At 42.3% G+C, this 27,454-nt stretch overlaps 22 non-coding genes across 22 annotated transcripts; 7 read left to right on the top strand and 15 right to left on the bottom strand.

Moving 5' to 3' along the window:
- Positions 1-176: 176 nt before the first annotated feature.
- On the bottom strand, positions 177-261 carry Trnar-ccu (transfer RNA arginine (anticodon CCU)). Its single transcript is given in 2 exon segments — positions 177-212; positions 225-261. It is a non-coding gene; the product is annotated as a tRNA-Arg (tRNA).
- A 1,285-nt stretch (positions 262-1,546) lies between these two features.
- Trnak-cuu (transfer RNA lysine (anticodon CUU)) lies at positions 1,547-1,621 on the bottom strand. The gene has a single exon. It is a non-coding gene; the product is annotated as a tRNA-Lys (tRNA).
- A 1,318-nt stretch (positions 1,622-2,939) lies between these two features.
- On the bottom strand, positions 2,940-3,024 carry Trnar-ccu (transfer RNA arginine (anticodon CCU)). The gene is given in 2 exon segments: positions 2,940-2,975; positions 2,988-3,024. It is a non-coding gene; the product is annotated as a tRNA-Arg (tRNA).
- Positions 3,025-4,802: 1,778 nt separating this feature from the next.
- Trnak-cuu (transfer RNA lysine (anticodon CUU)) lies at positions 4,803-4,875 on the bottom strand. The gene has a single exon. It is a non-coding gene; the product is annotated as a tRNA-Lys (tRNA).
- A 278-nt stretch (positions 4,876-5,153) lies between these two features.
- On the top strand, positions 5,154-5,264 carry Trnai-uau (transfer RNA isoleucine (anticodon UAU)). The gene is made up of 2 exons: positions 5,154-5,191; positions 5,229-5,264. It is a non-coding gene; the product is annotated as a tRNA-Ile (tRNA).
- Positions 5,265-7,983: 2,719 nt separating this feature from the next.
- Trnak-cuu (transfer RNA lysine (anticodon CUU)) lies at positions 7,984-8,056 on the bottom strand. The gene has a single exon. It is a non-coding gene; the product is annotated as a tRNA-Lys (tRNA).
- A 281-nt stretch (positions 8,057-8,337) lies between these two features.
- Trnai-uau (transfer RNA isoleucine (anticodon UAU)) lies at positions 8,338-8,448 on the top strand. Its single transcript has 2 exons — positions 8,338-8,375; positions 8,413-8,448. It is a non-coding gene; the product is annotated as a tRNA-Ile (tRNA).
- An 898-nt stretch (positions 8,449-9,346) lies between these two features.
- On the bottom strand, positions 9,347-9,432 carry Trnag-ccc (transfer RNA glycine (anticodon CCC)). Its single transcript is given in 2 exon segments — positions 9,347-9,382; positions 9,396-9,432. It is a non-coding gene; the product is annotated as a tRNA-Gly (tRNA).
- A 1,793-nt stretch (positions 9,433-11,225) lies between these two features.
- On the bottom strand, positions 11,226-11,298 carry Trnak-cuu (transfer RNA lysine (anticodon CUU)). The gene has a single exon. It is a non-coding gene; the product is annotated as a tRNA-Lys (tRNA).
- Positions 11,299-11,579: 281 nt separating this feature from the next.
- Positions 11,580-11,690, top strand: Trnai-uau (transfer RNA isoleucine (anticodon UAU)). The gene is made up of 2 exons: positions 11,580-11,617; positions 11,655-11,690. It is a non-coding gene; the product is annotated as a tRNA-Ile (tRNA).
- An 899-nt stretch (positions 11,691-12,589) lies between these two features.
- On the bottom strand, positions 12,590-12,674 carry Trnar-ccu (transfer RNA arginine (anticodon CCU)). The gene is given in 2 exon segments: positions 12,590-12,625; positions 12,638-12,674. It is a non-coding gene; the product is annotated as a tRNA-Arg (tRNA).
- A 1,752-nt stretch (positions 12,675-14,426) lies between these two features.
- Positions 14,427-14,498, bottom strand: Trnak-cuu (transfer RNA lysine (anticodon CUU)). The gene has a single exon. It is a non-coding gene; the product is annotated as a tRNA-Lys (tRNA).
- Positions 14,499-14,787: 289 nt separating this feature from the next.
- On the top strand, positions 14,788-14,898 carry Trnai-uau (transfer RNA isoleucine (anticodon UAU)). The gene is made up of 2 exons: positions 14,788-14,825; positions 14,863-14,898. It is a non-coding gene; the product is annotated as a tRNA-Ile (tRNA).
- Positions 14,899-15,798: 900 nt separating this feature from the next.
- On the bottom strand, positions 15,799-15,883 carry Trnar-ccu (transfer RNA arginine (anticodon CCU)). Its single transcript is given in 2 exon segments — positions 15,799-15,834; positions 15,847-15,883. It is a non-coding gene; the product is annotated as a tRNA-Arg (tRNA).
- Positions 15,884-17,624: 1,741 nt separating this feature from the next.
- On the bottom strand, positions 17,625-17,697 carry Trnak-cuu (transfer RNA lysine (anticodon CUU)). Its single transcript has one exon. It is a non-coding gene; the product is annotated as a tRNA-Lys (tRNA).
- Positions 17,698-17,981: 284 nt separating this feature from the next.
- Positions 17,982-18,092, top strand: Trnai-uau (transfer RNA isoleucine (anticodon UAU)). Its single transcript has 2 exons — positions 17,982-18,019; positions 18,057-18,092. It is a non-coding gene; the product is annotated as a tRNA-Ile (tRNA).
- Positions 18,093-20,064: 1,972 nt separating this feature from the next.
- On the bottom strand, positions 20,065-20,137 carry Trnak-cuu (transfer RNA lysine (anticodon CUU)). Its single transcript has one exon. It is a non-coding gene; the product is annotated as a tRNA-Lys (tRNA).
- A 1,303-nt stretch (positions 20,138-21,440) lies between these two features.
- Trnar-ccu (transfer RNA arginine (anticodon CCU)) lies at positions 21,441-21,525 on the bottom strand. The gene is given in 2 exon segments: positions 21,441-21,476; positions 21,488-21,525. It is a non-coding gene; the product is annotated as a tRNA-Arg (tRNA).
- Positions 21,526-23,267: 1,742 nt separating this feature from the next.
- On the bottom strand, positions 23,268-23,340 carry Trnak-cuu (transfer RNA lysine (anticodon CUU)). The gene has a single exon. It is a non-coding gene; the product is annotated as a tRNA-Lys (tRNA).
- A 290-nt stretch (positions 23,341-23,630) lies between these two features.
- Positions 23,631-23,741, top strand: Trnai-uau (transfer RNA isoleucine (anticodon UAU)). The gene is made up of 2 exons: positions 23,631-23,668; positions 23,706-23,741. It is a non-coding gene; the product is annotated as a tRNA-Ile (tRNA).
- Positions 23,742-25,701: 1,960 nt separating this feature from the next.
- Positions 25,702-25,774, bottom strand: Trnak-cuu (transfer RNA lysine (anticodon CUU)). Its single transcript has one exon. It is a non-coding gene; the product is annotated as a tRNA-Lys (tRNA).
- A 284-nt stretch (positions 25,775-26,058) lies between these two features.
- Trnai-uau (transfer RNA isoleucine (anticodon UAU)) lies at positions 26,059-26,169 on the top strand. Its single transcript has 2 exons — positions 26,059-26,096; positions 26,134-26,169. It is a non-coding gene; the product is annotated as a tRNA-Ile (tRNA).
- The last annotated feature ends 1,285 nt before the right edge of the window (positions 26,170-27,454 follow it).

Genomic DNA, 27,454 nt, shown 5'->3' with positions numbered 1-27,454 from the left:
GTTACTACGGATCTTGAAGCAACGCTGGGAAGTAGTGGTGCCGAGTTTGGCGAACGAAGGGTGCTGCCGCTTTGGCGAATTTTGACTTGGTGGCGTTCTCAATCTCGGCCATTTTGGGAAGAAAAGGGAGAGTTCTTTCAAAGGTTTGCACCTTGTGGCGAAAGAGTGAGTCCAAACACCTCCGACGGGACTTGAACCCGCAATCTTCGGCTTTCCTTTTGCAGTAGGAGGCCGACGCCTTATCCATTAGGCCACGGAGGCAAACTTAGTGACTATTCAAAGCGTTGATGTACTGGTGAGCGGTGAAATATATTTCGTTAAGCTTCCTTTCTTTGATCGAAATGACAGATGGTTCTTTGAGAGCCACAGTGCTTTTCAAGTTTATGAAAGGACGTTGATCAAATCCCAAGGCTTAACTTCAGTGGCAGTTTGTGTACGTTTACGTGCAAGGTACCGTGGTTCAGTTGGTCATGGGTTCAACTCCCATCGGTGCCTTACGTTTTATTGATGTTCAGGTGACGTTTGTTGAAATTTGACTTCCATGACAATCATTGTACGTGGTTGTGCATAATAATCCCGTTGAGGGGAACGCATTAATGAGGTCGCATCGTTCTCACTAGACAAATCAAAAGATGATGCATGTTACAGCATCTCATTTCGGCTTCATCTTCGAGGAGAAAGCTTAGGATGCGTTCGATTGACCGTATTCCGGAATAGGAATATATGGAATATAAGTTAGAAATCCTTTCTTTTACGGAGATTCACATTAAAATTGTCAAACATCTGCTAAAATGCTATTTTAAACATATTTTTATTATTCTTGCTGCTTTGAAACGCGCCAAACATAACGTTTTAATCATTACTCCACGTATTCTTATTCCGGAATGAGGTCAATCGAACGAGACCCTAATCGATTTACACTGAGTTGGAAATTGTCCTTGGAACGTACACGAACCCATGACTTCTTATCTCAAAGCTAGCATTTCACACTCCATTTTCTCAGCGGAACCTTTCTTTAATAATAACCAAACTCTGTTACGATTTCGCAAAAACAACGGGTGCTCGCTTCCATAGAGGCGGACACAACCGACGAGTTACTTCAAGTAGTAGGCTGCCATTTCGGAAAAGTCTGATTTTTACTTGTGGTTGCAGCTCTTGACTTCATAAAGACTATCCCAAGAGGCGAACTAAAGGTACAACGTCGTTAATGGGCCAAACGAAGATTTGATTTAAGGCAGCAAAGCCGCGTAATAGAACTAGAACACGGCAAACAAAAGAAAGGACTTTTCAACCGCTAACCGCTGTCCAACTTGCATGTCAGATTCATCAAAATCCGATTACTTGTGGAAATTGTGTTTGGCACCGCAAGTGTTATTACTTCTGTTGCTTTAGCTCAGTTTCAGCTCTAACTTTTGCATTTGAAGTCGATGTTCTAACGTCCGTGACTCCCTGGAAATCTATCAAGTTGATACTCTACGAAAAAAACAAAATTGATACTTATACAAAAAGAAACACAAGAGCGTTTAGTAAGCCAGCAATAGAGATGCACCCCCAACGTGGGGCTCGAACCCACGACCCTGAGATTAAGAGTCTCATGCTCTACCGACTGAGCTAGCCGGTTCCTTCCTTCACCAGTGTTGGCGGAACGTTAAATAACAATATGAGACGGGTATGCCTGGGCTCAGTGAGGCATATCCACCCTGTTCGGTTCTTCAAATACGGGCATTTCGGGCTTGATCATACTGAGATACTGCCGAACATTTATAATTATTATTATTATTATTATATTATTATTATTATTATTATTATTATTATTATTATTTTTATTATTATGGGTGTCGTGGGAAAGGACACTCGAAAGACAATTGAAGGGTCATCGGGAAGCCACCTGGTGGTTCGTGGGGGACAATCCACTCCGAGTACAAATGTCATAGCTCCCGTAGAACACTAGGTTAGAGCGTCGTACTTATAAGCAGTATTGGCAACGGCCACTTAAGGTGCTGGAGTAATGCGAAGGTCGCGGGTTCGATCCCCCCGTGAGCAAGCTTATTTTAACGACTCTGGTGTCGGCTTTAATGTCAATTGTCAAAGCTTCCTTTGAACACAGACAGGCACAGCTACTTTCTCGACTATATTACCATACAATTTCTCTAAATCAATATGTTACCATAGTTTCTCACTTTCTCAAGTATGACACTATAGTGCTATAGACTCAATGGGCTAATTGAGTGTTTTGCTCCAGGTATTTCCATATCATCACAAAAAATCTTAATCCCGAGAGATTTAAATTGGGTTCAACATTGAGTTAGCCGCTTAGGTCTACTCGAGGTTATGAAAAATGGTTGATCAAATCCTGAGGATTATCATCGTCAATCTCGCACTCAACGTTAAAATGAATGACCAAATTCAGTTATCGCTCACCAAAAGCTTTCATCACTTTGCCGAAGCCGAGTTTTGCAGGTGTTCTCAACTATTACTTGTATTTGAAGGAAGATCAGCACGGCGACACGGATGTCCTTTCACCGGCTGACCTGTTGGAAAGACAGCTTCGGATTGGGTACCATTCTGTTTCAACCCCAGCCGAAAAGATGGTGACCTCAACCCATAATGCAACCTTTCCCCCCTTTTCAATGACGATCGCGCAATAACTTTGAGAATTCGTGGAAAAAGTCATTACTCTTTTTGTCTACAACTTTGAAAAGGGGGAAATCGGTGAACTGATACGTGGCATCCAGTTTCATAGAAATTTATGACCGAGATTGCTGGTTACTACGGATCTTGAAGCAACGCTGGGAAGTAGTGGTGTCCGAGTTTGGCGAACAAAGGGTGCTCCGCTTTGGCGAATTTTGACTTGGTGGCGTTCTCAATCTCGCCATTTGGGAAGAAAAGGGAGAGTTCTTTCAAAGGTGTGCACCTTGTAGCGAGAGAGTGAGTCCAAACACCTCCGACGGGACTTGAACCCGCAATCTTCGGCTTTCCTTTTGCAGTAGGAGGCCGACGCCTTATCCATTAGGCCACGGAGGCAAACTTACTGACTATTCAAAGCGACTTGATGTACTGGTGAGCGGTGAAATATATTTCGTTAAGCTTCCTTTCTTTGATCGAAATAGACAGATGGTTCTTTGAGAGCCACAGTGCTTTTCAAGTTTATGAAAGGACGTTGATCAAAATCCAAGGCTTAACTTCAGTGGGCAGTGGTGTACGTTTACGTGCAAGGTACCGTGCGTTCAGTTGGTCATGGTTCAACTCCCATCGGTGCCTTACGTTTTATTGATGTCAGTGAGGTTTGTTGAAATTTGACTTCCATGACAATCATTGTACGTGGTTGTGCATAATCACGTTGAGGGGAACGCATTAATGAGGTCGCATCGTTCTCACTAGACAAATCAAAAGATGATGCATGTTACAGCATCTCATTTCGGCTTCATCTTCGAGGAGAAAGCTTAGGATGCGTTCGATTGACCGTATTCCGGAATAGGAATATAAGTTAGAAATCCTTCCTTTTACGGAGATTCACATTAAAATGTCAAACATCTGCTAAAATGCTATTTTAAACATATTTTTATTATTCTTGCTGCTTTGAAACGCGCCAAACATAACGTTTTAATCATTACTCCACGTATTCTTATTCCGAATGAGGTCAATCGAACGAGACCTAATCGATTTACACTGAGTTAGAAATTGCCTTGGAACGTACACGAACCCATGACTTCTCATCTCAAAGCTAGCATTTCACACTCCATTTCTCAGCGGAACCTTTCTTTAATAATAACCAAACTCTGTTCACAATTTACAGGCTATCGTCGTCGTCAATTGGAATGCATTAATGAGGCCACATACTTTTCCTTAGACAAATCAAAAGATGATGCGTTTTAGAGCATCTCATCTCGGCTTGAGCTTTGAGGAACAAGCTTAATAGACCTAATCGGCTAACTCAATGTTGTACCCAATTCAAATATCCCTGCATTAGGATTTTTTGTGTGTTGTATGTAGCATTCACATTTAATGATATGGAAATACCTGGAACAAACCTTTTTATTCCCAAAAGGGTTTGAATGGATACAGGTAGCCTATTAGGTCTGTCGATTTCGTCTGAGTTGGAAATTGGCCTTGGAATGTACACGAACCCATGACTTCTCATCTTAGAGCTAGCATTTCACACTTCATCTTCAGACAGAGCTGAACCTATCTTTAACCAGGTTCTGCTTACAATTTACAGGCTATGGTCGTCCATCTTTGCACCCTTCTAATATAAAGATTCAAACGCCCTTTTAGTGATGTCATTTTGTGACAGGTACGATTTCGCAAAAACAACGGGTGCTCGCTTCCATAGAGGCGGACACAACCGACGAGTTACTTCAAGTAGTAGGCTGCCATTTCGGAAAAGTCTGATTTTTACTTGTGGTTGCAACTCTTGACTTCATAAAGACTATCCCAAGAGGCGAACTAAAGGTGCAACGTCGTTAATGGGCCAAACGAAGATTTGATTTAAGGCGCGTAATAGAACAAGCCGCGTAATAGAACAAGAACACGGCAAACAAAGAAAGGACCCTTCAACCGCTGTCCAACTTGCATGTCAAATTCATCAAAATCCGATTACTTGTGGAAATTGTGTTTGGCACCGCAAGTGTTTTACTTCTGTTGCTTTAGCTCAGTTTCAGCTCTAACTTTTGCATTGAAGTCGATGTTCTAACGTCCGTGACTCCCTGGAAATCTATCAAGTTGATACTCTACGAAAAACAAAATTGATACTTATACAAAAGAACACAAGAGCGTTTAGTAAGCCAGCAATAGAGATGCACCGCCCAACGTGGGGCTCGAACCCACGACCCTGAGATTAAGAGTCTCATGCTCTACCGACTGAGCTAGCCGGGCTCCTTCCTTCACCAGTGTTGGCGGAACGTTAAATAACAATATGAGACGGGTATGCCTGGGCTCAGTGAGGCATATCCACCCTGTTCGGTTCTTCAAATACGGGCATTTCGGGCTTGATCATACTGAGATACTGCCGAACATTTATAATTATTATTATTATTATTATTATTATTATTATGGGTGTCGTGGGAAAGGACACTCGAAAGACAATTGAAGGGTCATCGGGAAGCCACCTGGTGGTTCGTGGGGGACAATCCACTCCGAGTACAAATGTCATAGCTCCCGTAGCACAGTAGGTTAGAGCGTCGTACTTATAAGCAGTATTGGCAACGGCCACTTAAGGTGCTGGAGTAATGCGAAGGTCGCGGGTTCGATCCCCGCCGGGAGCAAGCTTATTTTAACGACTCTGGTGTCGGCTTTAATGTCAATTGTCAAAGCTTCCTTTGAACACAGACAGGCACAGCTACTTTCTCGACTATATTACCATACAATTTCTCTAAATCAATATGTTACCATAGTTTCTCACTTTCTCAAGTATGACACTACAGTGCTATAGACTCAATCGCCTAATTGAGTGTTTTGCTCCAGGTATTTCCATATCATCACAAAGAATCTTAATCCCGAGAGATTTAAATTGAGTTCAACATTGAGTTAGCCGATTAGGTGTACTCGAGGTTATGAAAAAGGTTGATCAAATCCTGAGATTATCATCGTCAATCTCGCACTCAACGTTAAAATGAATGACCAAATTCATTTTATCGCTCACCAAAGGCTTTGATCAGTTTGCCGAAGCAGAGTTTTGCAGGTGTTCTCAATTATTACTTGTATTTGAAGGAAGATCAGCATGGCGACATGGATGTACTTTCACCGGCTGACCTGTTAGAAAGACAGCTTCGGATTGGGTACCATTCTGTTTCAACCCCAGCCAAAAAGATGGTGACCTCAACCCATAATGCAACCTTTTCCCCCCTTTTCAATGACGATCGCGCAATAACTTTGAGAATTCGTGGAAAAGGTCATTACTCTTTTTGTCTACAACTTTGAAAAGGGGGGAATCGGTGAACTGATACGTGGCATCCAGTTTCATAGAAATTTATGACCGAGACTGCTGGTTACTACGGATCTTGAAGCAATGCTGGGAAGTGTGGTGGTCCGAGTTTGGCGAACGAAGGGTGCTCCGCTTTGGCGAATTTTGACTTGGTGGCGTTCTCAATCTCGCCATTTGGGAAGAAAAGGGAGAGTTCTTTCAAAGGTGTGCACCTTGTGGCGAAAGAGTGAGTCCAAACACCTCCGACGGGACTTGAACCCGCAATCTTCGGCTTTCCTTTTGCAGTAAGGAGGCCGACGCCTTATCCATTAGGCCAGGAGGCAAACTTACTGACTATTCAAAGCGACTTGATGTACTGGTGAGCGGTGAAATATATTTCGTTAAGCTTCCTTTCTTTGATCGAAATGACAGATGGTTCTTTGAGAGCCACAGTTCTTTTCAAGTTTATGAAAGGACGTTGATCAAATCCAAGGCTTAACTTCAGTGGCAGTTTGTGTACGTTTACGTGCAAGGTACCGTAGCTCAGTTGGTCATGGGTTCAACTCCCATCGGTGCCTTACGTTTTATTGATGTTCAGGTGAGGTTTGTTGAAATTTGACTTCCATGACAATCATGTGTACGTGGTTGTGCATAATCACGTTGAGGGGAACGCATTATGAGGTCGCATCGTTCTCACTAGACAAATCAAAAGATGATGCATGTTACAGCATCTCTTTCGGCTTCATCTTCGAGGAGAAAGCTTAGGATGCGTTCGATTGACCGTATTCCGGAATAGGAATATAGTTAGAAATCCTTCCTTTTACGGAGATTCACATTAAAATTGTCAAACATCTGCTAAAATGCTATTTTAAACATATTTTTATTATTCTTGCTGCTTTGAAACGCGCCAAACATAACGTTTTAATCATTACTCCACGTATTCTTATTCCGGAATGAGGTCAATCGAACGAGACCCTAATCGATTTACACTGAGTTAGAAATTGTCCTTGGAACGTACACGAACCCATGACTTCTTATCTCAAAGCTAGCATTTCACACTCCATTTTCTCAGCGGAACCTTTCTTTAATAATAACCAAACTCTGTTCACAATTTACAGGCTATCGTCGTCGTCAATTGGAATGCATTAATGAGGCCACATACTTTTCCTTAGACAAATCAAAAGATGATGCGTTTTAGAGCATCTCATCTCGGCTTGAGCTTTGAGGAACAAGCTTAATAGACCTAATCGGCTAACTCAATGTTGTACCCAATTCAAATATCCCTGCATTAGGATTTTTTGTGTATTGTATGTAGCATTCATATTTAAATGATATGGAAATACCTGGAACAAACCTTTTTATTCCCAAAAGGGTTTGAATTGGATACAGGTAGCCTATTAGGTCTGTCGATTTCGTCTGAGTTGGAAATTGGCCTTGGAATGTACACGAACCCATGACTTCTCATCTAAAGCTAGCATTTCACACTTCATCGTCAGACAGAGCTGAACCTATCTTTAACCAAGTTCTGCTTACAATTTACAGGCTATGGTCGTCCATCTTTGCACCCTTCTAATATAAAGTTTCAAACGCCCTTTTAGTGATGTCATTTTGTGACAGGTTACGATTTCGCAAAAACAACGGGTGCTCGCTTCCATAGAGGCGGACACAACCGACGAGTTACTTCAAGTAGTAGGCTGCCATTTCGGAAAAGTCTGATTTTTACTTGTGGTTGCAACTCTTGACTTCATAAAGACTATCCCAAGAGGCGAACTAAAGGTGCAACGTCGTTAATGGGCCAAACGAAGATTTGATTTAAGGCGCGTAATAGAACAAGCCGCGTAATAGAACAAGAACACGGCAAACAAAAGAAAGGACCCTTCAACCGCTGTCCAACTTGCATGTCAAATTCATCAAAATCCGATTACTTGTGGAAATTGTGTTTGGCACCGCAAGTGTTATTACTTCTGTTGCTTTAGCTCAGTTTCAGCTCTAACTTTTGCATTTGAAGTCGATGTTCTAACGTCCGATACTTATACAAAAAGAACACAAGAGCGTTTAGTAAGCCAGCAATAGAGATGCACCGCCCAACGTGGGGCTCGAACCCACGACCCTGAGATTAAGAGTCTCATGCTCTACCGACTGAGCTAGCCGGGCTTCTTCCTTCACCAGTGTTGGCGGAACGTTAAATAACAATATGAGACGGGTATGCCTGGGCTCAGTGAGGCATATCCACCCTGTTCGGTTCTTCAAATACGGGCATTTCGGGCTTGATCATACTGAGATACTGCCGAACATTTATAATTATTATTATTATTATTATTATTATTATTATTATGGGTGTCGTGGGAAAGGACACTCGAAAGACAATTGAAGGGTCATCGGGAAGCCACCTGGTGGTTCGTGGGGGACAATCCACTCCGAGTACAAATGTCATAGCTCCCGTAGCACAGTAGGTTAGAGCGTCGTACTTATAAGCAGTATTGGCAACGGCCACTTAAGGTGCTGGAGTAATGCGAAGGTCGCGGGTTCGATCCCCGCCGGGAGCAAGCTTATTTTAACGACTCTGGTGTCGGCTTTAATGTCAATTGTCAAAGCTTCCTTTGAACACAGACAGGCACAGCTACTTTCTCGACTATATTACCATACAATTTCTCTAAATCAATATGTTACCATAGTTTCTCACTTTCTCAAGTATGACACTACAGTGCTATAGACTCAATCGCCTAATTGAGTGTTTTGCTCCAGGTATTTCCATATCATCACAAAGAATCTTAATCCCGAGAGATTTAAATTGAGTTCAACATTGAGTTAGCCGATTAGGTGTACTCGAGGTTATGAAAAAAGGTTGATCAAATCCTGAGGATTATCATCGTCAATCTCGCACTCAACGTTTAAAATGAATGACCAAATTCATTTTATCGCTCACCAAAAGCTTTGATCAGTTTGCCGAAGCAGAGTTTTGCAGGTGTTCTCAATTATTACTTGTATTTGAAGGAAGATCAGCATGGCGACATGGATGTACTTTCACCGGCTGACCTGTTAGAAAGACAGCTTCGGATTGGGTACCATTCTGTTTCAACCCAGCCAAAAAGATGGTGACCTCAACCCATAATGCAACCTTTTCCCCCCTTTTCAATGACGATCGCGCAATAACTTTGAGAATTCGTGGAAAAGGTCATTACTCTTTTTGTCTACAACTTTGAAAAGGGGGGAATCGGTGAACTGATACGTGGCATCCAGTTTCATAGAAATTTATGACCGAGACTGCTGGTTACTACGGATCTTGAAGCAATGCTGGGAAGTGGTGGTGTCCGAGTTTGGCGAACGAAGGGTGCTCCGCTTTGGCGAATTTTGACTTGGTGGCGTTCTCAATCTCGCCATTTGGGAAGAAAAGGGAGAGTTCTTTCAAAGGTGTGCACCTTGTGGCGAAAGAGTGAGTCCAAACACCTCCGACGGGACTTGAACCCGCAATCTTCGGCTTTCCTTTTGCAGTAGGGAGGCCGACGCCTTATCCATTAGGCCACGGAGGCAAACTTACTGACTATTCAAAGCGACTTGATGTACTGGTGAGCGGTGAAATATATTTCGTTAAGCTTCCTTTCTTTGATCGAAATGACAGATGGTTCTTTGAGAGCCACAGTTCTTTTCAAGTTTATGAAAGGACGTTGATCAAATCCCAAGGCTTAACTTCAGTGGCAGTTTGTGTACGTTTACGTGCAAGGTACCGTAGCTCAGTTGGTCATGGGTTCAACTCCCATCGGTGCCTTACGTTTTATTGATGTTCAGGTGAGGTTTGTTGAAATTTGACTTCCATGACAATCATTGTACGTGGTTGTGCATAATCACGTTGAGGGGAACGCATTAATGAGGTCGCATCGTTCTCACTAGACAAATCAAAAGATGATGCATGTTACAGCATCTCATTTCGGCTTCATCTTCGAGGAGAAAGCTTAGGATGCGTTCGATTGACCGTATTCCGGAATAGGAATATAAGTTAGAAATCCTTCCTTTTACGGAGATTCACATTAAAATTGTCAAACATCTGCTAAAATGCTATTTTAAACATATTTTTATTATTCTTGCTGCTTTGAAACGCGCCAAACATAACGTTTTAATCATTACTCCACGTATTCTTATTCCGGAATGAGGTCAATCGAACGAGACCCTAATCGATTTACACTGAGTTAGAAATTGTCCTTGGAACGTACACGAACCCATGACTTCTTATCTCAAAGCTAGCATTTCACACTCCATTTTCTCAGCGGAACCTTTCTTTAATAATAACCAAACTCTGTTCACAATTTACAGGCTATCGTCGTCGTCAATTGGAATGCATTAATGAGGCCACATACTTTTCCTTAGACAAATCAAAAGATGATGCGTTTTTAGAGCATCTCATCTCGGCTTGAGCTTTGAGGAACAAGCTTAATAGACCTAATCGGCTAACTCAATGTTGTACCCAATTCAAATATCCCTGCATTAGGATTTTTTGTGTATTGTATGTAGCATTCATATTTAAATGATATGGAAATACCTGGAACAAACCTTTTTATTCCCAAAAGGGTTTGAATTGGATACAGGTAGCCTATTAGGTCTGTCGATTTCGTCTGAGTTGGAAATTGGCCTTGGAATGTACACGAACCCATGACTTCTCATCTTAAAGCTAGCATTTCACACTTCATCGTCAGACAGAGCTGAACCTATCTTTAACCAAGTTCTGCTTACAATTTACAGGCTATGGTCGTCCATCTTTGCACCCTTCTAATATAAAGTTTCAAACGCCCTTTTAGTGATGTCATTTTGTGACAGGTTACGATTTCGCAAAAACAACGGGTGCTCGCTTCCATAGAGGCGGACACAACCGACGAGTTACTTCAAGTAGTAGGCTGCCATTTCGGAAAAGTCTGATTTTTACTTGTGGTTGCAACTCTTGACTTCATAAAGACTATCCCAAGAGGCGAACTAAAGGTGCAACGTCGTTAATGGGCCAAACGAAGATTTGATTTAAGGCGCGTAATAGAACAAGCCGCGTAATAGAACAAGAACACGGCAAACAAAAGAAAGGACCCTTCAACCGCTGTCCAACTTGCATGTCAAATTCATCAAAATCCGATTACTTGTGGAAATTGTGTTTGGCACCGCAAGTGTTATTACTTCTGTTGCTTTAGCTCAGTTTCAGCTCTAACTTTTGCATTTGAAGTCGATGTTCTAACGTCCGTGACTCCCTGGAAATCTATCAAGTTGATACTCTACGAAAAAACAAAATTGATACTTATACAAAAAGAACACAAGAGCGTTTAGTAAGCCAGCAATAGAGATGCACCGCCCAACGTGGGGCTCGAACCCACGACCCTGAGATTAAGAGTCTCATGCTCTACCGACTGAGCTAGCCGGGCTCCTTCCTTCACCAGTGTTGGCGGAACGTTAAATAACAATATGAGACGGGTATGCCTGGGCTCAGTGAGGCATATCCACCCTGTTCGGTTCTTCAAATACGGGCATTTCGGGCTTGATCATACTGAGATACTGCCGAACATTTATAATTATTATTATTATTATTATTATTATTATTATTATGGGTGTCGTGGGAAAGGACACTCGAAAGACAATTGAAGGGTCATCGGGAAGCCACCTGGTGGTTCGTGGGGGACAATCCACTCCGAGTACAAATGTCATAGCTCCCGTAGCACAGTAGGTTAGAGCGTCGTACTTATAAGCAGTATTGGCAACGGCCACTTAAGGTGCTGGAGTAATGCGAAGGTCGCGGGTTCGATCCCCGCCGGGAGCAAGCTTATTTTAACGACTCTGGTGTCGGCTTTAATGTCAATTGTCAAAGCTTCCTTTGAACACAGACAGGCACAGCTACTTTCTCGACTATATTACCATACAATTTCTCTAAATCAATATGTTACCATAGTTTCTCACTTTCTCAAGTATGACACTACAGTGCTATAGACTCAATCGCCTAATTGAGTGTTTTGCTCCAGGTATTTCCATATCATCACAAAGAATCTTAATCCCGAGAGATTTAAATTGAGTTCAACATTGAGTTAGCCGATTAGGTGTACTCGAGGTTATGAAAAAAGGTTGATCAAATCCTGAGGATTATCATCGTCAATCTCGCACTCAACGTTTAAAATGAATGACCAAATTCATTTTATCGCTCACCAAAAGCTTTGATCAGTTTGCCGAAGCAGAGTTTTGCAGGTGTTCTCAATTATTACTTGTATTTGAAGGAAGATCAGCATGGCGACATGGATGTACTTTCACCGGCTGACCTGTTAGAAAGACAGCTTCGGATTGGGTACCATTCTGTTTCAACCCCAGCCAAAAAGATGGTGACCTCAACCCATAATGCAACCTTTTCCCCCCTTTTCAATGACGATCGCGCAATAACTTTGAGAATTCGTGGAAAAGGTCATTACTCTTTTTGTCTACAACTTTGAAAAGGGGGGAATCGGTGAACTGATACGTGGCATCCAGTTTCATAGAAATTTATGACCGAGACTGCTGGTTACTACGGATCTTGAAGCAATGCTGGGAAGTGGTGGTGTCCGAGTTTGGCGAACGAAGGGTGCTCCGCTTTGGCGAATTTTGACTTGGTGGCGTTCTCAATCTCGCCATTTGGGAAGAAAAGGGAGAGTTCTTTCAAAGGTGTGCACCTTGTGGCGAAAGAGTGAGTCCAAACACCTCCGACGGGACTTGAACCCGCAATCTTCGGCTTTCCTTTTGCAGTAGGAGGCCGACGCCTTATCCATTAGGCCACGGAGGCAAACTTACTGACTATTCAAAGCGACTTGATGTACTGGTGAGCGGTGAAAATATATTTCGTTAAGCTTCCTTTCTTTGATCGAAATGACAGATGGTTCTTTGAGAGCCACAGTTCTTTTCAGTTTATGAAAGGACGTTGATCAAATCCCAAGGCTTAACTTCAGTGGCAGTTTGTGTACGTTTACGTGCAAGGTACCGTAGCTCAGTTGGTCATGGGTTCAACTCCCATCGGTGCCTTACGTTTTATTGATGTTCAGGTGAGGTTTGTTGAAATTTGACTTCCATGACAATCATTGTACGTGGTTGTGCATAATCACGTTGAGGGGAACGCATTAATGAGGTCGCATCGTTCTCACTAGACAAATCAAAAGATGATGCATGTTACAGCATCTCATTTCGGCTTCATCTTCGAGGAGAAAGCTTAGGATGCGTTCGATTGACCGTATTCCGGAATAGGAATATAAGTTAGAAATCCTCCTTTTACGGAGATTCACATTAAAATTGTCAAACATCTGCTAAAATGCTATTTTAAACATATTTTTATTATTCTTGCTGCTTTGAAACGCGCCAAACATAACGTTTTAATCATTACTCCACGTATTCTTATTCCGGAATGAGGTCAATCGAACGAGACCCTAATCGATTTACACTGAGTTAGAAATTGTCCTTGGAACGTACACGAACCCATGACTTCTTATCTCAAAGCTAGCATTTCACACTCCATTTTCTCAGCGGAACCTTTCTTTAATAATACCAAACTCTGTTCACAATTTACAGGCTATCGTCGTCGTCAATTGGAATGCATTAATGAGGCCACATACTTTTCCCTAGACAAATCAAAAGATGATGCGTTTTAGAGCATCTCATCTCGGCTTGAGCTTTGAGGAACAAGCTTAATAGACCTAATCGGCTAACTCAATGTTGTACCCAATTCAAATATCCCTGCATTAGGATTTTTTGTGTATTGTATGTAGCATTCATATTTAAATGATATGGAAATACCTGGAACAAACTTTTTTATTCCCAAAAGGGTTTGAATTGGATACAGGTAGCCTATTAGGTCTGTCGATTTCGTCTGAGTTGGAAATTGGCCTTGGAATGTACACGAACCCATGACTTCTCATCTTAAAGCTAGCATTTCACACTTCATCGTCAGACAGAGCTGAACCTATCTTTAACCAAGTTCTGCTTACAATTTACAGGCTATGGGTCGTCCATCTTTGCACCCTTCTAATATAAAGTTTCAAACGCCCTTTTAGTGATGTCATTTTGTGACAGGTTACGATTTCGCAAAAACAACGGGTGCTCGCTTCCATAGAGGCGGACACAACCGACGAGTTACTTCAAGTAGTAGGCTGCCATTTCGGAAAAGTCTGATTTTTACTTGTGGTTGCAACTCTTGACTTCATAAAGACTATCCCAAGAGGCGAACTAAAGGTGCAACGTCGTTAATGGGCCAAACGAAGATTTGATTTAAGGCGCGTAATAGAACAAGCCGCGTAATAGAACAAGAACACGGCAAACAAAAGAAAGGACCCTTCAACCGCTGTCCAACTTGCATGTCAAATTCATCAAAATCCGATTACTTGTGGAAATTGTGTTTGGCACCGCAAGTGTTATTACTTCTGTTGCTTTAGCTCAGTTTCAGCTCTAACTTTTGCATTTGAAGATGTTCGATGTCCCTGGAAACGTCCTACGATACTTATACAAAAAGAACACAAGAGCGTTTAGTAAGCCAGCAATAGAGATGCACCGCCCAACGTGGGGCTCGACCCACGACCCTGAGATTAAGAGTCTCATGCTCTACCGACTGAGCTAGCCGGGCTCCTTCCTTCACCAGTGTTGGCGGAACGTTAAATAACAATATGAGACGGGTATGCCTGGGCTCAGTGAGGCATATCCACCCTGTTCGGTTCTTCAAATACGGGCATTTCGGGCTTGATCATACTGAGATACTGCCGAACATTTATAATTATTATTATTATTATTATTATTATTATTATTATTATTATTATGGTGTCGTGGGAAAGGACACTCGAAAGACAATTGAAGGGTCATCGGGAAGCCACCTGGTGGTTCGTGGGGGACAATCCACTCCGAGTACAAATGTCATAGCTCCCGTAGCACAGTAGGTTAGAGCGTCGTACTTATAAGCAGTATTGGCAACGGCCACTTAAGGTGCTGGAGTAATGCGAAGGTCGCGGGTTCGATCCCCGCCGGGAGCAAGCTTATTTTAACGACTCTGGTGTCGGCTTTAATGTCAATTGTCAAAGCTTCCTTTGAACACAGACAGGCACAGCTACTTTCTCGACTATATTACCATACAATTTCTCTAAATCAATATGTTACCATAGTTTCTCACTTTCTCAAGTATGACACTACAGTGCTATAGACTCAATCGCCTAATTGAGTGTTTTGCTCCAGGTATTTCCATATCATCACAAAGAATCTTAATCCCGAGAGATTTAAATTGAGTTCAACATTGAGTTAGCCGATTAGGTGTACTCGAGGTTATGAAAAAAGGTTGATCAAATCCTGAGGATTATCATCGTCAATCTCGCACTCAACGTTTAAAATGAATGACCAAATTCATTTTATCGCTCACCAAAAGCTTTGATCAGTTTGCCGAAGCAGAGTTTTGCAGGTGTTCTCAATTATTACTTGTATTTGAAGGAAGATCAGCATGGCGACATGGATGTACTTTCACCGGCTGACCTGTTAGAAAGACAGCTTCGGATTGGGTACCATTCTGTTTCAACCCCAGCCAAAAAGATGGTGACCTCAACCCATAATGCAACCTTTTCCCCCCTTTTCAATGACGATCGCGCAATAACTTTGAGAATTCGTGGAAAAGGTCATTACTCTTTTTGTCTACAACTTTGAAAAGGGGGGAATCGGTGAACTGATACGTGGCATCCAGTTTCATAGAAATTTATGACCGAGACTGCTGGTTACTACGGATCTTGAAGCAATGCTGGGAAGTGTGGGTGTCCGAGTTTGGCGAACGAAGGGTGCTCCGCTTTGGCGAATTTTGACTTGGTGGCGTTCTCAATCTCGCCATTTGGGAAGAAAAGGGGAGAGTTCTTTCAAAGGTGTGCACCTTGTGGCGAAAGAGTGAGTCCAAACACCTCCGACGGGACTTGAACCCGCAATCTTCGGCTTTCCTTTTGCAGTAGGAGGCCGACGCCTTATCCATTAGGCCACGGAGGCAAACTTACTGACTATTCAAAGCGACTTGATGTACTGGTGAGCGGTGAAATATATTTCGTTAAGCTTCCTTTCTTTGATCGAAATGACAGATGGTTCTTTGAGAGCCACAGTTCTTTTCAAGTTTATGAAAGGACGTTGATCAAATCCCAAGGCTTAACTTCAGTGGCAGTTTGTGTACGTTTACGTGCAAGGTACCGTAGCTCAGTTGGTCATGGGTTCAACTCCCATCGGTGCCTTACGTTTTATTGATGTTCAGGTGAGGTTTGTTGAAATTTGACTTCCATGACAATCATTGTACGTGGTTGTGCATAATCACGTTGAGGGGAACGCATTAATGAGGTCGCATCGTTCTCACTAGACAAATCAAAAGATGATGCATGTTACAGCATCTCATTTCGGCTTCATCTTCGAGGAGAAAGCTTAGGATGCGTTCGATTGACCGTATTCCGGAATAGGAATATAAGTTAGAAATCCTTCCTTTTACGGAGATTCACATTAAAATTGTCAAACATCTGCTAAAATGCTATTTTAAACATATTTTTATTATTCTTGCTGCTTTGAAACGCGCCAAACATAACGTTTTAATCATTACTCCACGTATTCTTATTCCGGAATGAGGTCAATCGAACGAGACCCTAATCGATTTACACTGAGTTAGAAATTGTCCTTGGAACGTACACGAACCCATGACTTCTTATCTCAAAGCTAGCATTTCACACTCCATTTTCTCAGCGGAACCTTTCTTTAATAATAACCAAACTCTGTTCACAATTTACAGGCTATCGTCGTCGTCAATTGGAATGCATTAATGAGGCCACATACTTTTCCTTAGACAAATCAAAAGATGATGCGTTTTAGAGCATCTCATCTCGGCTTGAGCTTTGAGGAACAAGCTTAATAGACCTAATCGGCTAACTCAATGTTGTACCCAATTCAAATATCCCTGCATTAGGATTTTTTGTGTATTGTATGTAGCATTCATATTTAAATGATATGGAAATACCTGGAACAAACCTTTTATTCCCAAAAGGGTTTGAATTGGATACAGGTAGCCTATTAGGTCTGTCGATTTCGTCTGAGTTGGAAATTGGCCTTGGAATGTACACGAACCCATGACTTCTCATCTTAAAGCTAGCATTTCACACTTCATCGTCAGACAGAGCTGAACCTATCTTTAACCAAGTTCTGCTTACAATTTACAGGCTATGGTCGTCCATCTTTGCACCCTTCTAATATAAAGTTTCAAACGCCCTTTTAGTGATGTCATTTTGTGACAGGTTACGATTTCGCAAAAACAACGGGTGCTCGCTTCCATAGAGGCGGACACAACCGACGAGTTACTTCAAGTAGTAGGCTGCCATTTCGGAAAAGTCTGATTTTTACTTGTGGTTGCAACTCTTGACTTCATAAAGACTATCCCAAGAGGCGAACTAAAGGTGCAACGTCGTTAATGGGCCAAACGAAGATTTGATTTAAGGCGCGTAATAGAACAAGCCGCGTAATAGAACAAGAACACGGCAAACAAAAGAAAGGACCCTTCAACCGCTGTCCAACTTGCATGTCAAATTCATCAAAATCCGATTACTTGTGGAAATTGTGTTTGGCACCGCAAGTGTTATTACTTCTGTTGCTTTAGCTCAGTTTCAGCTCTAACTTTTGCATTTGAAGTCGATGTTCTAACGTCCGATACTTATACAAAAAGAACACAAGAGCGTTTAGTAAGCCAGCAATAGAGATGCACCGCCCAACGTGGGGCTCGAACCCACGACCCTGAGATTAAGAGTCTCATGCTCTACCGACTGAGCTAGCCGGGCTTCTTCCTTCAACAGTGTTGGCGGAACGTTAAATAAGAATATGAGACGGGTATGCCTGGGCTCAGTGAGGCATATCCACCCTGTTCGGTTCTTCAAATACGGGCATTTCGGGCTTGATCATACTGAGATACTGCCGAACATTTATAATTATTATTATTATTATTATTATTATTATTATTATTATGGGTGTCGTGGGAAAGGACACTCGAAAGACAATTGAAGGGTCATCGGGAAGCCACCTGGTGGTTCGTGGGGGACAATCCACTCCGAGTACAAATGTCATAGCTCCCGTAGCACAGTAGGTTAGAGCGTCGTACTTATAAGCAGTATTGGCAACGGCCACTTAAGGTGCTGGAGTAATGCGAAGGTCGCGGGTTCGATCCCCGCCGGGAGCAAGCTTATTTTAACGACTCTGGTGTCGGCTTTAATGTCAATTGTCAAAGCTTCCTTTGAACACAGACAGGCACAGCTACTTTCTCGACTATATTACCATACAATTTCTCTAAATCAATATGTTACCATAGTTTCTCACTTTCTCAAGTATGACACTACAGTGCTATAGACTCAATCGCCTAATTGAGTGTTTTGCTCCAGGTATTTCCATATCATCACAAAGAATCTTAATCCCGAGAGATTTAAATTGAGTTCAACATTGAGTTAGCCGATTAGGTGTACTCGAGGTTATGAAAAAAGGTTGATCAAATCCTGAGGATTATCATCGTCAATCTCGCACTCAACGTTTAAAATGAATGACCAAATTCATTTTATCGCTCACCAAAAGCTTTGATCAGTTTGCCGAAGCAGAGTTTTGCAGGTGTTCTCAATTATTACTTGTATTTGAAGGAAGATCAGCATGGCGACATGGATGTACTTTCACCGGCTGACCTGTTAGAAAGACAGCTTCGGATTGGGTACCATTCTGTTTCAACCCCAGCCAAAAAGATGGTGACCTCAACCCATAATGCAACCTTTTCCCCCCTTTTCAATGACGATCGCGCAATAACTTTGAGAATTCGTGGAAAAGGTCATTACTCTTTTTGTCTACAACTTTGAAAAGGGGGGAATCGGTGAACTGATACGTGGCATCCAGTTTCATAGAAATTTATGACCGAGACTGCTGGTTACTACGGATCTTGAAGCAATGCTGGGAAGTGGTGGTGTCCGAGTTTGGCGAACGAAGGGTGCTCCGCTTTGGCGAATTTTGACTTGGTGGCGTTCTCAATCTCGCCATTTGGGAAGAAAAGGGAGAGTTCTTTCAAAGGTGTGCACCTTGTGGCGAAAGAGTGAGTCCAAACACCTCCGACGGGACTTGAACCCGCAATCTTCGGCTTTCCTTTTGCAGTAGCGGAACCTTTCTTTAATAATAACCAAACTCTGTTCACAATTTACAGGCTATCGTCGTCGTCAATTGGAATGCATTAATGAGGCCACATACTTTTCCTTAGACAAATCAAAAGATGATGCGTTTTTAGAGCATCTCATCTCGGCTTGAGCTTTGAGGAACAAGCTTAATAGACCTAATCGGCTAACTCAATGTTGTACCCAATTCAAATATCCCTGCATTAGGATTTTTGTGTATTGTATGTAGCATTCATATTTAAATGATATGGAAATACCTGGAACAAACCTTTTTATTCCCAAAAGGGTTTGAATTGGATACAGGTAGCCTATTAGGTCTGTCGATTTAGTCTGAGTTGGAAATTGGCCTTGGAATGTACACGAACCCATGACTTCTCATCTTCTAAAGCTAGCATTTCACACTTCATCGTCAGACAGAGCTGAACCTATCTTTAACCAAGTTCTGCTTACAATTTACAGGCTATATGGTAGTCCATCTTTTGCACCCTTCTAATATAAAGTTTCAAACGCCTTTTTAGTGATGTCATTTTGTGACAGGTTACGATTTCGCAAAACACAACGGGTGCTCGCTTCCATAGAGGCGGACACAAACCGACGAGTTACTTCAAGTAGTAGGCTGCCATTTCGGAAAAGTCTGATTTTTACTTGTGGTTGCAACTCTTGACTTCATAAAGACTATCCCAAGAGGCGAACTAAAGGTGCAACGTCGTTAATGGGCCAAACGAAGATTGATTTAAGGGCGCGTAATAGAAATCAAGCCGCGTAATAGAGAACAGAACACGGCAAACAAAAGAAATAGACCCTTCAACCGCTGTCCAACTTGCATGTCAAATTCATCAAAATCCGATTACTTGTGGAAATTGTGTTTGGCACCGCAAGTGTTATTACTTCTGTTGCTTTAGCTCAGTTTCAGCTCTAACTTTTGATTTTGAAGTCGATGTTCTAACGTCCGATACTTATACAAAAAGAACACAAGAGCGTTTTAGTAAGCCAGCAATAGAGATGCACCGCCCAACGTGGGGCTCGAACCCACGACCCTGAGATTAAGAGTCTCATGCTCTACCGACTGAGCTAGCCGGGCTTCTTCCTTCACCCAAGTGTTGGCGGAACGTTAAATAACATATGAGACGGGTATGCACCTGGCTCAGTGAGGCAGTCCACCCTGTGTTCGGTTCTTCAAATACGGGCATTTCGGGCTTGATCATACTGAGATACTGCCGAACTTTATAATTATTATTATTATATATTATTATTATGTATTATTATTATTATGGGTGTCGTGGGAAAGGACACTCGAAAGACAATTGAAGGGTCATCGGGAAGCCACCTGGTGGTTCGTGGGGACAATCCACTCCGAGTACAAATGTCATAGCTCCGTAGCACAGTAGGTTAGAGCGTCGTACTTATAAGCAGTATTGGCAACGGCCACTTAAGGTGCTGGAGTAATGCGAAGGTCGCGGGTTCGATCCCCGCCGGGAGAGCAAGCTTATTTTAACGACTCTGGTGTCGGCTTTAATGTCAATTGTCAAAGCTTCCTTTGAACACAGACAGGCACAGCTACTTTCTCGACTATATTACCATACAATTTCTCTAAATCAATATGTTACCATAGTTTCTCACTTTCTCAAGTATGACACTACAGTGCTATAGACTCAATCGCCTAATTGAGTGTTTGCTCCAGGTATTTCCATATCATCACAAAGAATCTTAATCCCGAGAGATTTAAATTGAGTTCAACATTGAGTTAGCCGATTAGGTGTACTCGAGGTTATGAAAAAAGGTTGATCCAATCCTGAGGATTATCATCGTCAATCTCGCACTCAACGTTTAAAATGAATGACCAAAATTCATTTTATCGCTCACCAAAAGCTTTGATCAGTTTGCCGAAGCAGAGTTTTGCAGGTGTTCTCAATTATTACTTGTATTTGAAGGAAGATCAGCATGGCGACATGGATGTACTTTCACCGGCTGACCGTTAGAAAGACAGCTTCGGATTGGGTACCATTCTGTTTCAACCCCAGCCAAAAAGATGGTGACCTCAACCCATAAATGCAACCTTTTCCCCCCTTTTCAATGACGATCGCGCAATAATACTTTGAGAATTCGTGGAAAAGGTCATTACTCTTTTGTCTACAACTTTGAAAAGGGGGGAATCGGTGAACTGATACGTGGCATCCAGTTCATAGAAATTTTATGACCGAGACTGCTGGTTACTACGGATCTTGAAGCATGCTGGGAAGTGGTGGTGTCCGAGTTTGGCGAAACGAAGGGTGCTCCGCTTTGGCGAATTTTGACTTGGTGGCGTTCTCAATCTCGCCATTTGGGAAGGAAAGGGAGAGTTCACTTCAAAGGTGTGCACCTTGTGGCGAAAGAGTGAGTCCAAACACCTCCGACGGGACTTGAACCCGCAATCTTCGGCTTTCCTTTGCAGTAGGAGGCCGACGCCTTATCCATTAGGCCACGGGAGGCAAACTTACTGACTATTCAAAGCGACTTGATGTACTGGTGAGCGGTGAAATATATTTCGTTAAGCTTCCTTTCTTTGATCGAAATGACAGATGGTTCTTTGAGAGCCACAGTTCTTTTCAAGTTTATGAAAGGACGTTGATCAAATCCCAAGGCTTAACTTCAGTGGCAGTTTGTGTACGTTTACGTGCAAGGTACCGTAGCTCAGTTGGTCATGGGTTCAACTCCCATCGGTGCCTTACGTTTTATTGATGTTCAGGTGAGGTTTGTTGAAATTTGACTTCCATGACAATCATTGTACGTGGTTGTGCATAATCACGTTGAGGGGAACGCATTAATGAGGTCGCATCGTTCTCACTAGACAAATCAAAAGATGATGCATGTTACAGCATCTCATTTCGGCTTCATCTTCGAGGAGAAAGCTTAGGATGCGTTCGATTGACCGTATTCCGGAATAGGAATATAAGTTAGAAATCCTTCCTTTTACGGAGATTCACATTAAAATTGTCAAACATCTGCTAAAATGCTATTTTAAACATATTTTTATTATTCTTGCTGCTTTGAAACGCGCCAAACATAACGTTTTAATCATTACTCCACGTATTCTTATTCCGGAATGAGGTCAATCGAACGAGACCCTAATCGATTTACACTGAGTTAGAAATTGTCCTTGGAACGTACACGAACCCATGACTTCTTATCTCAAAGCTAGCATTTCACACTCCATTTTCTCAGCGGAACCTTTCTTTAATAATAACCAAACTCTGTTCACAATTTACAGGCTATCGTCGTCGTCAATTGGAATGCATTAATGAGGCCACATACTTTTCCTTAGACAAATCAAAAGATGATGCGTTTTAGAGCATCTCATCTCGGCTTGAGCTTTGAGGAACAAGCTTAATAGACCTAATCGGCTAACTCAATGTTGTACCCAATTCAAATATCCCTGCATTAGGATTTTTTGTGTATTGTATGTAGCATTCATATTTAAATGATATGGAAATACCTGGAACAAACCTTTTTATTCCCAAAAGGGTTTGAATTGGATACAGGTAGCCTATTAGGTCTGTCGATTTCGTCTGAGTTGGAAATTGGCCTTGGAATGTACACGAACCCATGACTTCTCATCTTAAAGCTAGCATTTCACACTTCATCGTCAGACAGAGCTGAACCTATCTTTAACCAAGTTCTGCTTACAATTTACAGGCTATGGTCGTCCATCTTTGCACCCTTCTAATATAAAGTTTCAAACGCCCTTTTAGTGATGTCATTTTGTGACAGGTTACGATTTCGCAAAAACAACGGGTGCTCGCTTCCATAGAGGCGGACACAACCGACGAGTTACTTCAAGTAGTAGGCTGCCATTTCGGAAAAGTCTGATTTTTACTTGTGGTTGCAACTCTTGACTTCATAAAGACTATCCCAAGAGGCGAACTAAAGGTGCAACGTCGTTAATGGGCCAAACGAAGATTTGATTTAAGGCGCGTAATAGAACAAGCCGCGTAATAGAACAAGAACACGGCAAACAAAAGAAAGGACCCTTCAACCGCTGTCCAACTTGCATGTCAAATTCATCAAAATCCGATTACTTGTGGAAATTGTGTTTGGCACCGCAAGTGTTATTACTTCTGTTGCTTTAGCTCAGTTTCAGCTCTAACTTTTGCATTTGAAGTCGATGTTCTAACGTCCAATACTTATACAAAAAGAACACAAGAGCGTTTAGTAAGCCAGCAATAGAGATGCACCGCCCAACGTGGGGCTCGAACCCACGACCCTGAGATTAAGAGTCTCATGCTCTACCGACTGAGCTAGCCGGGCTTCTTCCTTCAACAGTGTTGGCGGAACGTTAAATAAGAATATGAGACGGGTATGCCTGGGCTCAGTGAGGCATATCCACCCTGTTCGGTTCTTCAAATACGGGCATTTCGGGCTTGATCATACTGAGATACTGCCGAACATTTATAATTATTATTATTATTATTATTATTATTATTATTATTATTATTATGGGTGTCGTGGGAAAGGACACTCGAAAGACAATTGAAGGGTCATCGGGAAGCCACCTGGTGGTTCGTGGGGGACAATCCACTCCGAGTACAAATGTCATAGCTCCCGTAGCACAGTAGGTTAGAGCGTCGTACTTATAAGCAGTATTGGCAACGGCCACTTAAGGTGCTGGAGTAATGCGAAGGTCGCGGGTTCGATCCCCGCCGGGAGCAAGCTTATTTTAACGACTCTGGTGTCGGCTTTAATGTCAATTGTCAAAGCTTCCTTTGAACACAGACAGGCACAGCTACTTTCTCGACTATATTACCATACAATTTCTCTAAATCAATATGTTACCATAGTTTCTCACTTTCTCAAGTATGACACTACAGTGCTATAGACTCAATCGCCTAATTGAGTGTTTTGCTCCAGGTATTTCCATATCATCACAAAGAATCTTAATCCCGAGAGATTTAAATTGAGTTCAACATTGAGTTAGCCGATTAGGTGTACTCGAGGTTATGAAAAAAGGTTGATCAAATCCTGAGGATTATCATCGTCAATCTCGCACTCAACGTTTAAAATGAATGACCAAATTCATTTTATCGCTCACCAAAAGCTTTGATCAGTTTGCCGAAGCAGAGTTTTGCAGGTGTTCTCAATTATTACTTGTATTTGAAGGAAGATCAGCATGGCGACATGGATGTACTTTCACCGGCTGACCTGTTAGAAAGACAGCTTCGGATTGGGTACCATTCTGTTTCAACCCCAGCCAAAAAGATGGTGACCTCAACCCATAATGCAACCTTTTCCCCCCTTTTCAATGACGATCGCGCAATAACTTTGAGAATTCGTGGAAAAGGTCATTACTCTTTTTGTCTACAACTTTGAAAAGGGGGGAATCGGTGAACTGATACGTGGCATCCAGTTTCATAGAAATTTATGACCGAGACTGCTGGTTACTACGGATCTTGAAGCAATGCTGGGAAGTGGTGGTGTCCGAGTTTGGCGAACGAAGGGTGCTCCGCTTTGGCGAATTTTGACTTGGTGGTGTTCTCAATCTCGCCATTGGGAAGAAAAGAGACCCTAATCGATTTACACTGAGTTAGAAATTGTCCTTGGAACGTACACGAACCCATGACTTCTTATCTCAAAGCTAGCATTTCACACTCCATTTTCTCAGCGGAACCTTTCTTTAATAATAACCAAACTCTGTTCACAATTTACAGGCTATCGTCGTCGTCAATTGGAATGCATTAATGAGGCCACATACTTTTCCTTAGACAAATCAAAAGATGATGCGTTTTAGAGCATCTCATCTCGGCTTGAGCTTTGAGGAACAAGCTTAATAGACCTAATCGGCTAACTCAATGTTGTACCCAATTCAAATATCCCTGCATTAGGATTTTTTGTGTATTGTATGTAGCATTCATATTTAAATGATATGGAAATACCTGGAACAAACCTTTTTATTCCCAAAAGGGTTTGAATTGGATACAGGTAGCCTATTAGGTCTGTCGATTTCGTCTGAGTTGGAAATTGGCCTTGGAATGTACACGAACCCATGACTTCTCATCTTAAAGCTAGCATTTCACACTTCATCGTCAGACAGAGCTGAACCTATCTTTAACCAAGTTCTGCTTACAATTTACAGGCTATGGTCGTCCATCTTTGCACCCTTCTAATATAAAGTTTCAAACGCCCTTTTAGTGATGTCATTTTGTGACAGGTTACGATTTCGCAAAAACAACGGGTGCTCGCTTCCATAGAGGCGGACACAACCGACGAGTTACTTCAAGTAGTAGGCTGCCATTTCGGAAAAGTCTGATTTTTACTTGTGGTTGCAACTCTTGACTTCATAAAGACTATCCCAAGAGGCGAACTAAAGGTGCAACGTCGTTAATGGGCCAAACGAAGATTTGATTTAAGGCGCGTAATAGAACAAGCCGCGTAATAGAACAAGAACACGGCAAACAAAAGAAAGGACCCTTCAACCGCTGTCCAACTTGCATGTCAAATTCATCAAAATCCGATTACTTGTGGAAATTGTGTTTGGCACCGCAAGTGTTATTACTTCTGTTGCTTTAGCTCAGTTTCAGCTCTAACTTTTGCATTTGAAGTCGATGTTCTAACGTCCGATACTTATACAAAAAGAACACAAGAGCGTTTAGTAAGCCAGCAATAGAGATGCACCGCCCAACGTGGGGCTCGAACCCACGACCCTGAGATTAAGAGTCTCATGCTCTACCGACTGAGCTAGCCGGGCTTCTTCCTTCACCAGTGTTGGCGGAACGTTAAATAACAATATGAGACGGGTATGCCTGGGCTCAGTGAGGCATATCCACCCTGTTCGGTTCTTCAAATACGGGCATTTCGGGCTTGATCATACTGAGATACTGCCGAACATTTATAATTATTATTATTATTATTATTATTATTATTATTATTATGGGTGTCGTGGGAAAGGACACTCGAAAGACAATTGAAGGGTCATCGGGAAGCCACCTGGTGGTTCGTGGGGGACAATCCACTCCGAGTACAAATGTCATAGCTCCCGTAGCACAGTAGGTTAGAGCGTCGTACTTATAAGCAGTATTGGCAACGGCCACTTAAGGTGCTGGAGTAATGCGAAGGTCGCGGGTTCGATCCCCGCCGGGAGCAAGCTTATTTTAACGACTCTGGTGTCGGCTTTAATGTCAATTGTCAAAGCTTCCTTTGAACACAGACAGGCACAGCTACTTTCTCGACTATATTACCATACAATTTCTCTAAATCAATATGTTACCATAGTTTCTCACTTTCTCAAGTATGACACTACAGTGCTATAGACTCAATCGCCTAATTGAGTGTTTTGCTCCAGGTATTTCCATATCATCACAAAGAATCTTAATCCCGAGAGATTTAAATTGAGTTCAACATTGAGTTAGCCGATTAGGTGTACTCGAGGTTATGAAAAAAGGTTGATCAAATCCTGAGGATTATCATCGTCAATCTCGCACTCAACGTTTAAAATGAATGACCAAATTCATTTTATCGCTCACCAAAAGCTTTGATCAGTTTGCCGAAGCAGAGTTTTGCAGGTGTTCTCAATTATTACTTGTATTTGAAGGAAGATCAGCATGGCGACATGGATGTACTTTCACCGGCTGACCTGTTAGAAAGACAGCTTCGGATTGGGTACCATTCTGTTTCAACCCCAGCCAAAAAGATGGTGACCTCAACCCATAATGCAACCTTTTCCCCCCTTTTCAATGACGATCGCGCAATAACTTTGAGAATTCGTGGAAAAGGTCATTACTCTTTTTGTCTACAACTTTGAAAAGGGGGGAATCGGTGAACTGATACGTGGCATCCAGTTTCATAGAAATTTATGACCGAGACTGCTGGTTACTACGGATCTTGAAGCAATGCTGGGAAGTGGTGGTGTCCGAGTTTGGCGAACGAAGGGTGCTCCGCTTTGGCGAATTTTGACTTGGTGGCGTTCTCAATCTCGCCATTTGGGAAGAAAAGGGAGAGTTCTTTCAAAGGTGTGCACCTTGTGGCGAAAGAGTGAGTCCAAACACCTCCGACGGGACTTGAACCCGCAATCTTCGGCTTTCCTTTTGCAGTAGAGGCCGACGCCTTATCCATTAGGCCACGGGAGGCAAACTTACTGACTATTCAAAGCGACTTGATGTACTGGTGAGCGGTGAAATATATTTCGTTAAGCTTCCTTTCTTTGATCGAAATGACAGATGGTTCTTTGAGAGCCACAGTTCTTTTCAAGTTTATGAAAGGACGTTGATCAAATCCCAAGGCTTAACTTCAGTGGCAGTTTGTGTACGTTTACGTGCAAGGTACCGTAGCTCAGTTGGTCATGGGTTCAACTCCCATCGGTGCCTTACGTTTTATTGATGTTCAGGTGAGGTTTGTTGAAATTTGACTTCCATGACAATCATTGTACGTG

The sequence above is a fragment of the Montipora foliosa genome, chromosome 4, assembly GCF_036669935.1.
Source record: "Montipora foliosa isolate CH-2021 chromosome 4, ASM3666993v2, whole genome shotgun sequence".
NCBI classification, from domain to species: domain Eukaryota; kingdom Metazoa; phylum Cnidaria; class Anthozoa; order Scleractinia; family Acroporidae; genus Montipora; species Montipora foliosa.
Note: the sequence above shows the minus strand (reverse complement) of the source record. Positions and strands in the feature narration are given on the sequence as shown.